We start from the raw sequence: 9,800 nt of genomic DNA, 5'->3' as shown, positions 1-9,800 counted from the left end.
AGAAGTTTGAATGGACAGAAGAGTGCGAGCAGGCTTTTCAGGCGTTAAAGTTCCACATGTCACAACTACCAATCTTGCCCAAACCAATTGAAAAGGAAACTTTGTTCATCTATTTGGCAGTCATAGAGTATGCTGCTAGTGCTGTTTTGATCAGAGAAGAAGACAACGTTCATATTGCAGTATATTATGTGAGCAAGAGGTTAGTGGAGCAGAATTGCGGTACCCACCCATTGAAAAGATAGCCTATTGTTTGATTTTGGCCTCAAGGAAGCTGTGACCCTACTCTTAAGCTCACCCCATCGTGGTGCTCACCGACCAGCCATTACGACAAGTCTTGCAAAAACCAAAATCCGCTGGTCGATTGTTAAAATGGGCAGTTCAACATTTCTTATTCTCCACGAGCATCTGTGAAAGGACATGCTCTAGTAGACTTTGTCGCAGAATTTACTGGGATCCCAATTGGTGAACCGATGGAAGAAATGGAAAGTCAAAATCAAACTCCTTCTTAGAAGTTGTTCGTAGATGGCTCTTCCAATGAGTATAATGCAGGAGCGGGTTTGATCTTAATCACACCTGAAGGAAATCTGTAATGACCCAACTACTCTAGACTATGGACCATTAATGAAAACTTAAGCATATACACTAATCCCTAATAATACTTATAAGTGAAATAATCATACTTTATTTAAAACTTGTAAAACCACTGTTTAAACTTACATAAACTCAAAGCAGGATATGGGATCCCATTGTTTTAAAATCAAAACATGACATAATGATAATTAAAAAGAGATTACATAATAAAACGCGGAAAAATACATATAAAAACCATAAGAACAAAACTACATCCTCAAATCGAAACTCTTGGTTCTTTGAATCCATTCCGCCTCAATACACATTCCCCAAGCTTCCAAGAACCTTTCCCGCCATTAGAACTATTTTCCTGCACATATAAACAAAAAGGAGTGAGCCTAATGCCCAGCAAGGAAAATCTAACATATAGCCATATACATAAAAATTCATAATGCAACATAAAAACATACCATAACACTTATGTCACATACATACTATAATGGCCATTATTACTTGGGGTCCCATAAACTAAACAAGTCATATGCCCATTAGATTAGTGGGGTCTTGCTAGCTATGCAAGTCATATGCCCATAATCTATTTGGGGCTTGTTAGTCATATGGGTCATATGCCCAAGTCTACAATCATACTTATCATAACATAATGCATAACATAAAATCATAAGATAACATATAAAAGCATATAACACATAAATCCTATCCTATTTTCCTTACCAAAATAATCGGGATATGGGAACTGATTTGGGACCTTGGAACACTCCTAAAAACCATTTATAATATGGTGAGTATATTTGAAGAAAAGGGATGAAAAGAATGGAAGAACTATACCATTGAGAATATACTTACCAAAAACTTATGTGCTTGAGAACTTGGATTTCCTAACCAAGAATAAGAATAAGGTTAGAATGAGTAGAAGACTATGAGAAATTAAAGAACATAATACAGAAATGGACTAGAGTTTGGAAATACCTTGAAGACTTATATGATCAATCTAAACCTTTCACCGAAATGTGTATAGAACCTTACTTCCCCAAGTGTTTGACAAGCTTATAATGATCAAGCTTATAATTCCCAACCCAAGTGTTTACACTCTCACACTCACCTAGCAACTTGCAGCCTCTGAACTTAGAGTAATAGATGAATAAATGGCTGGGTACTAGGTCCTATTTATAGAGTTTAGGAATGAAAAGATCTCATTTAACTTGAATAAAAATAATGGCTTTTTAAGTGAAAATAATTTGAATTATCGTTCAGCAGAGGCTGAAGACTCGTTCAGAAAGGTGCTGGACTTATCAAGAGGTTGAAGGTTTGAATGGAAAACGTTTTTGAAAACTTTCAAAATATGCTGAGGGAGGCGATATATCGCCCCCTGTAGGCGATATATCACCTGGGCCAGTATGCCCGAGGCAATCGTGCAACGTTTCGTGTTTTTCGTATCTTCGTGCTGCGATATATCGCCCCCTATAGCTGCGATATATCGACATACGCTGATTATTTAAACACGAAATTACACATTTTTAGCTTAATTTAAATTGAGTAAACAGCCTTGACTAAGCCCTCTAACGTTTTCAAAGCTGCTGACTGACCTTAGAGTATTCAAATTTTAACCTTAATAAATTTAATCCTCAAAATACTTAATCATTAATAAACCCATACATAACATGTGCTATTATCTAATTGGTTCTTATCTAAACCTTATAGTATAATAAATATTATCCTCAATATCAGTCATATTAATCAAACCTTAGGTTAAAATTAATATTCCTAAACTATAGGTTAAACTTAGAAAATCTACAAGTACTACTATGAGTGTCCAAATAAATCCCGGTCTGAACCAAAAATCCACAGTTATAAAGATAATACTATTATTACTATTATGCTACTATCTAACTTAGCTAAGTAAAGTTCTTAGACTCTACAAATCGGCTCCATTGTGCAATCAGATTCGACTTTACAACGTCAAATAATGAAGTTGAGTACGAAGCCCTGCTTGTAGGGTTAAGACTAGCTAGAGACATGGATATAAAGTCACTGGAAATATATAGCGATTCCCAGCTAGTAGTTAATCAGATTACGGGGGAATATCAGGCTAGGGGTCTCAAGATGGTTGCTTATTTGAACAAAGTGTTGGTTTTAATAGATCAAATCAGAGATTATACACAGCGGAACAACAATCAAAATTGTTAATTTAACCCCACAAGATTTCTAGATCTACTTCTTCACATACATATATATATTGAATCAAAGATACGAATAGAAAATTACCTCAAGTCCTTCCTTGCTGCTATCTTTTTGTACGGTAAAAATCCTTGAGATCTCACACCAAGATCTTCCAAAATGTTCTCAACACTCAAAGAACGAGTGTGGGCTCGCTATACAAAACAATATGCAAAATCTATTTATCAGATGTTCTCAACACATGAGATCTGATAAAGTTTGGACCTAAGTTTGTGAAGAATAGTGACCTATGCTTGTATCACTATTCTATTTCTCTCAAGGAGATTTCACGATATATTTTCTATCAATGAAAAGTATCGTTCTAAAAAACTGATCTCCTCTATTTAATATATACAATATATTAAAAAATAAAATAATAGTTATTTTTAAACAATTTGAAAATAACTAATCAGTTAACAGATTTTGTTTAAATAATAATATTTTAATCATATTACAATATCTCATTATTTATTTAATATTTAAATAACTAAAATTGTGGAACAAAGAAACTTATAGAAGCTTCTTGTGTGTGTAGCACAGTGACTGAGCACTGTGCTACACATGTACCACATGCCAAGGAAGGCATATGATTTTTCTCAATTTTTTCTTATTGTTTAAATACCAAAAATCCCAAAAATAAAATAATTATATTTTTGTTAAATCAAATAATTAATTAATTACACATAATTATACAATAATTATGTTTAGTGCATAGAAAAATATTTTACTTATCAAATAAGTCCTTTTGCCCATTTTTGTATTTATATTTGTCAGTGTTTGTTTGAGCCATTTCGGGGACCATGGACCTATAACATTAAGCTCCAATAAATTGAAACTAAATAATTAAAATCTTTAATTATAATAGTTAATTTATTAATTCTAATATTTCTCCACTATAAATTCAGAATTAAACTCGTTATGTTATAGATATACTTTTACAGAAATCTTATTCTAAGTTGTCCATTGATATAACCATCTTACAATAGTACAACCCTCTAATTAATTAATTCATAAATTATAATGGAATAATTACCATTTTACCTTTCTAATTTACTTCTTATTCCTTAAGTACCATTAATTCACTAGTGAATAATTAATCTATAATCTAATTATAGATTTGAGCTCAAAATCATTCAGTTCCAGAATTAACCCTTAAGGGAACTAATATACGATCCGTTAGGAAAGATTAGATTCTATATTGTTGATACATGTTCCCAGCCATCCATGATATTAAATCTCCAAAACAAAAGTCATTAGCCTCATTCTATGAAAAGACCTTAACGAATGAATCAAAAGATTTAATAAACATGAACAAGAGTTCATGAACACTCAGGATTTAGGTTGATCTATAAATGATCATCAGTTATGATATGAATTATAAGTCTTTATTATTAAATGGTTTTTGGATAAAGACTTTTATTCATATCGGTCCATGTCATATATAATCATATTATATAAAGCACGTTTACTGAGATGTCTTACCACATCAATAATCCAAATCTAGATTATTTGTATCAACATGATACTCAGCAAACCGTAATTACAACCACAATTAAAGAATTCCATGACTTCAATTTGTTGTTGTTGACTATTTTTATTCATTCATGTGATCTTAATTCTCTCGTACACATACAAGATCACATCCTCAATAATGAATATGGAATTTTTTCTGATATTTACAAAATTATTCAAACAATAATTTAATAATCTAAATATAACAATAATAAACCATTGTATTTATTTATTCATCGAAATAATAAATTTCTTTTACATGCTTTTAGGACATACTCCTAACACAAAGCAAAGGACTTATTGGCACAGTTTGGAAAGTATACTCTCCAACAAGTGCCTCGCGATCAGAATTCGAATGCTGATGCCTTAGCCAAGCTAGCAAGTGCTAAAGATGCCGACACCTTGAACATAGTGCCAGTTGAACACTTGTCAGCACCAAGCATTCAAGTAGAAGAGTCTTCACTGATGATTCAAGTGACAGACACTTAGATGACGCCTATCGTTGAATATCTCAAGCAGGGATTGCTACTAGCAGATAGAAACAAGGCAAGGACGCTTCAGAGACAGTTGGCTCGATTTATTCTGGTCGACAAAATTTTGTATAGAAGAGGATACTCAATGCCTTTGTTGAGATGTGTTTCTAAGGAGAAAGCCAAGGAACTGATGCAAGAGGTCCACGAAGGCTTCTGTGGAGATCATGCTGGGGGCAGAGTTTGTCGAAGAAGATCTTAAGGCAAGGGTATTTCTGGCCTACCATGAATGAGGACTCAATGGATTTTGTTCGAAAGTGTGACAAGTGTCAAACATTCTCCAAGATACCGCGAGCATCCCCAAATGAGCTCAAACAGATGCAAAGCCCGTGGCCATTCACAATTTGGGGGATTGATTTGATCGGAATGTTACCCACAGAAAAAGGGAATGTCAAATATGCAGTAATTGTTGTTGACTACTTTACAAAGTGGGTCAAAGCTGAGCCACTAGCAACAATAACGACCAAGAAAGTTTTTGACTTTGTTGTCAAAAACATCGTGTGTCGATATGTGCTGCCAAGGAAAATTGTCTCGGATAATGGCACACAATTTGACAGTGACCTTTTCACTGATTTCTGCGAGACGAATGGGATTATAATTTTTTTTTCATCAGTAGCTCATTCGCAAGAAAATGGACAAGTTGAGGCTGTCAATAAGACTTTGAAGGACACGCTGAAGAAAAGGCTCGAAGAAGCAAAAGGCACATGGCTAGAGTAATTGCCAAAAGTACTTTGGTCGTATAGAACATCCCATCGAACAACAACAAGCCATACTCCATTTTCCTTGACTTATGGGTATGAAGCCATGTTGCCTGTTGAGCTCCACCCACCATCACATAGAAGGCTGACATACGATCAAAGCGCTAATGATCAATTATTGATGGAGTCCTTGGACTTGGTCGATGAAAGGCGCGAGCAAGCTTAGCTTCGAATAGCAGCTTACCAGCAAAAGGTTGCTCGATATTTTAACTCTAAAGTACGCGAAAGAAAGTTTAACGTGGGAGATTTGGTACTTAGAAGAGTTTTCCTTAACACTCGCGACCAAGCTGCCGGAGTGCTGGACCAAACTGGGAAGGTCCGTATCAGGTTGAAGATATTCTTCAACCTAGCACATATAAACTTGCTCGCTTAAACGGAGATCTCATTCCTCGTTATTGGAATGGAGAACACATGCACAAGTATTATCAATAAACAATTCTTTTTAAAGAATTGGCTTGTATTAATTTCACTTTTTACAAGTTTATGAATAAGGGCTAGTCAATTATCTGATTGGTCGCTTACAAGTGTAAGATCAATTTTTGATCACTCGTATAGACACAATTTTGTCCATTTATTACGAGAAATAAAAGGAACTGTGTGCAGCTAGATATTCTTGCCAAATTATTGTATTTATTACAAGTATTTGCTCATTACGTGTGTTGTTTTGCTATATTATCGTTGTTGATTATGAGTACGCGAGCAATAATGTTCGAATAGGACTTGGTCATGGCAAGTGACTGAGAACCCTAAGCTCCTCAATCACTTGGGGGGCATATAAGATACTAAGCAAGCAAAGCATATCAACAGGCATATGTAAACACACAAGCAAAATAAGTAAAGCATACTACGGTACTTAGAGTATTTTTCAAAAAAAATTAGTTTCAATTTTGTAAAATCAAAACAAAGTGCTATGCTAAGTTCGGTCATACAAACATATATTATAATAATAGCAAATATTATGTAACGAGCCAAAATTACTAATAAGGCTTAAGGGCCTTGATTAGTGTGCTGGGAGGGCATAATTGGTTTATGTGTGATTTAAATGATTTAATGCATGATTATGTGATAATCATGCTTATATGATTATATGGATATGTGAAATGCATGATTATGAGTATTAGTATGCATGAAGGCCCTATTTAGCTTATAGGGGCATATTTGTAATTTTGGCTCGTTGATGGCATAAATGTGTTTGCGATAAATTGTTGAGACCACATTATTATGTGGATATATTTGCAGCATATGGCTCGAGACGGTCCTAGTGAGCAGTTTGGCGAAATAGTCACGATGGGGATTTATACTCGGCTGAGGGGAGCCTGGGGGTATTTTCGGGAATTTAGGAGATTTATTGGAGATTATTAGACATTGGGTAAATAATTGGTGATTAATTAGATGGTGGGATTTAAGTGGTAAATATTAGGAACACTTGAGGAATTAGAGGGAACTGGGAACAAATGACCATTATACCCGTAGATTAAGTTATATGTTAGTTTTATTGTGGGAGGGTAAAAAGGTCATTCCCTAAGACTAAGGTTATACTCAGCCTTTTTGGTTAAAAACAAAACAGAAGATTTTAGAGTAATCTAAGGAAAGAAAGAAACAGAAAAGGTCTTAGCTCTCTCTCTTCCTCACCCTCACACATCTCTCTCTCTCTCTCTCTCTCTCTCTCTCTCTCACTCTTCATTGTTGAAGCTTGAAGCAAGGCTTGGGCTGGGGATTTTTGGAGGAAAACAGAAAGGAATTGAAGGGAATTAAGCTGGGTGTTGGAGCTGGAAATTCAGAGGAAAGGCTAGCTAGTTTGAGGTATGAATTATTGTTTTTCAGCTCTTAATTGTTACTAGGTTTGTTAGGTAGAATTTTGGGTATTCAAAGTGAAGTTAGCAGCTGAATTGGGGTAAGGATTTTAGTTGAATTGGGCTAGTGATTGAGGGATATTGCTTGATTTCTATGTGTGGGTTCAGGTGTGATTTCTATTCATATTGCTAGGAATTATAGGATGAAAATATGTGTGATTATGGGTCTAAATTCGTGGCTGGTTTAGTGTGGAGTTGAGGGGAAAATTCTTGGCAAATTTAGGTGTTCTTGGCTAGGAGAAGGAGGAGAAAACCCAGGTTTTCTCTGGGTTTGCAGGGCGCGTCGCGTCCGAACTTGGGGGGTGCCACGATGCGTGTGGCCTTCTGGCCGAGGGAGCTCTCTGACTTGGGGGAGTGCCACGACTTGCTTGGCATGAGAGCTTGCTCTCTGACTTTGGGTAAGTTGCGATTTGCTGAGCCAAGTTGTGACCCGCTTGGGAGTTTTAAGCTTAGAGGGGTTCTTAGTGTTGTTAGGGCTCGGGGGTTCAAACCTAGGGGCTCGGGACAATTTCTACTGCATGGTTAGTAGAAATTGAGGTCTTGGAGGCTAGTTTTGCTCCCTAAGTATTTTTATTTCTGATTGGAAGTTGATAGATATCAATGACTCTTATGACTAGGTTTTTCGCCAAGGCTCGAGGCTAGGGATCGTGTTCGAAACCAGCTCACCTTCTCCACTCGGAATCAAAGGTAAGAAAAATGCACCCGGTTATGTGGCTATGTTGGGACTAAGAGTTCCCTATACTTGTATGCAATGTTGTATGATGGTATTATGTCATGTGAGCATGAAATAAATGGCCTAAGAGTGCCAGAATTAATATTTGTGCACAGGACACGGCTCGGCCACTGGTAGCTGAGGTTAATTATATAATCACTGAGCTCGGCCTATGTGAGTCGGAGACAGTGGGATAAACGGAGGGTGCGACCTAAGGGTGCTAACCCTGGGTATTGTATAATATGTTTACTGTTGTTAATCTAATGATTATGCATGATAATTACCTGAATGATAGATTGTTGGTTTGATAATTGATATCACTGATTATGTGAACAATGTGGTCTGCTGAGTATCTGATTGATGATTTTTGAATTATTTGATTACTGATTATTGATTATGCTCTATAATATGGTTTTCTTGCTGGGCCTTGGCTCATGGGTGCTACGTGGTGCAGGTAAAGGCAAGGGTAAGCTGGACCAACCTTGACTTGGAGAGCTCTGGGGGCAGAATGTACATAGTCAGTTGTTCGGCCACCATGGTCGAGGGATGATACAGGGACAGGAGACCCTAATATGCCTATTTTGCCATTAGAGTGGCTTGTTGCTGTTTATAACCTCTGAAAATTTTGTAAACTGTTATTTAACCCTGTTTTTGGGATCCCGTGGATCAAACACTTATTTAAATGAAATTTATCTTTTATGACCAAAATCTTTTAACCCTAGTTCAATAATGATTTTAGTGACACATTTTCAACTAAATGACTTGATTAGAAAGTATTGCACCTTTATAAACACACAGTGTAACGGTCTTGGTTATCCAGGGCGTTGCATATTATAATATCAAAATGAAATGTTTTACACCGCGATCAGTTACTGATCGGATGTAAATTAATAAATTAAAAGAAAAGGTGCCTTGAGCAGCAAAATTGTCTTAACATCACGAACTGTAGTTCGTATGTTCCAGTTACAAAAATGAAAACAAATATAAATTAATCACTGAGAAGCAGGAGGATATGGCTGGGATTTTTGGTTGACGGTGGTCCCCGCATCCTCTTCAACAACTTCGGTGCCAGTCGCCAAGGAGATTTCAGGGGACTCTTGAGCTTTCTGTTCCTCCGCCAGATGAGTGGCATACTTTGCCAGTTCAGCCTGCTTTACCTGCTCGGGAAGATAGTCAAAGTTCGCCTCTGGATTGTTCTTTTAGAACAAATAGAAGTAGTTGAAAGTCGCTTCCTTGAACTTCTCCAGATTGCAAGAGTTGGCTTCCTCGAGCAGTCTAACTCACTCCTCCAGCTTGACGATTTCCTTCTGGCGGATCACCAGCTCATCTTGAAGTTTGTTGGCTTCTTTGAAGTTAATCTCCGAAGCCTCCTTAAACATCTCCTTGATAGCAGTAATTTTGACCACCAACTCTTGGAACTTCCTCAGCTCCTCGCTCAGGTTGGAAATTCTAACCTCGGCCGCCTTAGTCTCTTCGGCATGTTTGGCCTCAGCCGCCTTCATCTCCTCGGCATATCTAGCCTCGGCCACCTTGATCTCCTCAGCAAATCTGGCCTCGGTCTCCTCAGCTCGGCGCCAACAGTGTCCTATGGTGAGGATACCGTGCGAACAGAAAAAGAAAAGTAAACCGG

Source organism: Humulus lupulus, chromosome 6 (genome assembly GCF_963169125.1).
Source record: "Humulus lupulus chromosome 6, drHumLupu1.1, whole genome shotgun sequence".
In the NCBI taxonomy this organism is placed as follows: Eukaryota; Viridiplantae; Streptophyta; class Magnoliopsida; order Rosales; family Cannabaceae; genus Humulus; species Humulus lupulus.
The sequence above is the reverse complement of the archived record's forward strand: the minus strand, read 5'-3'. Positions refer to the sequence as shown.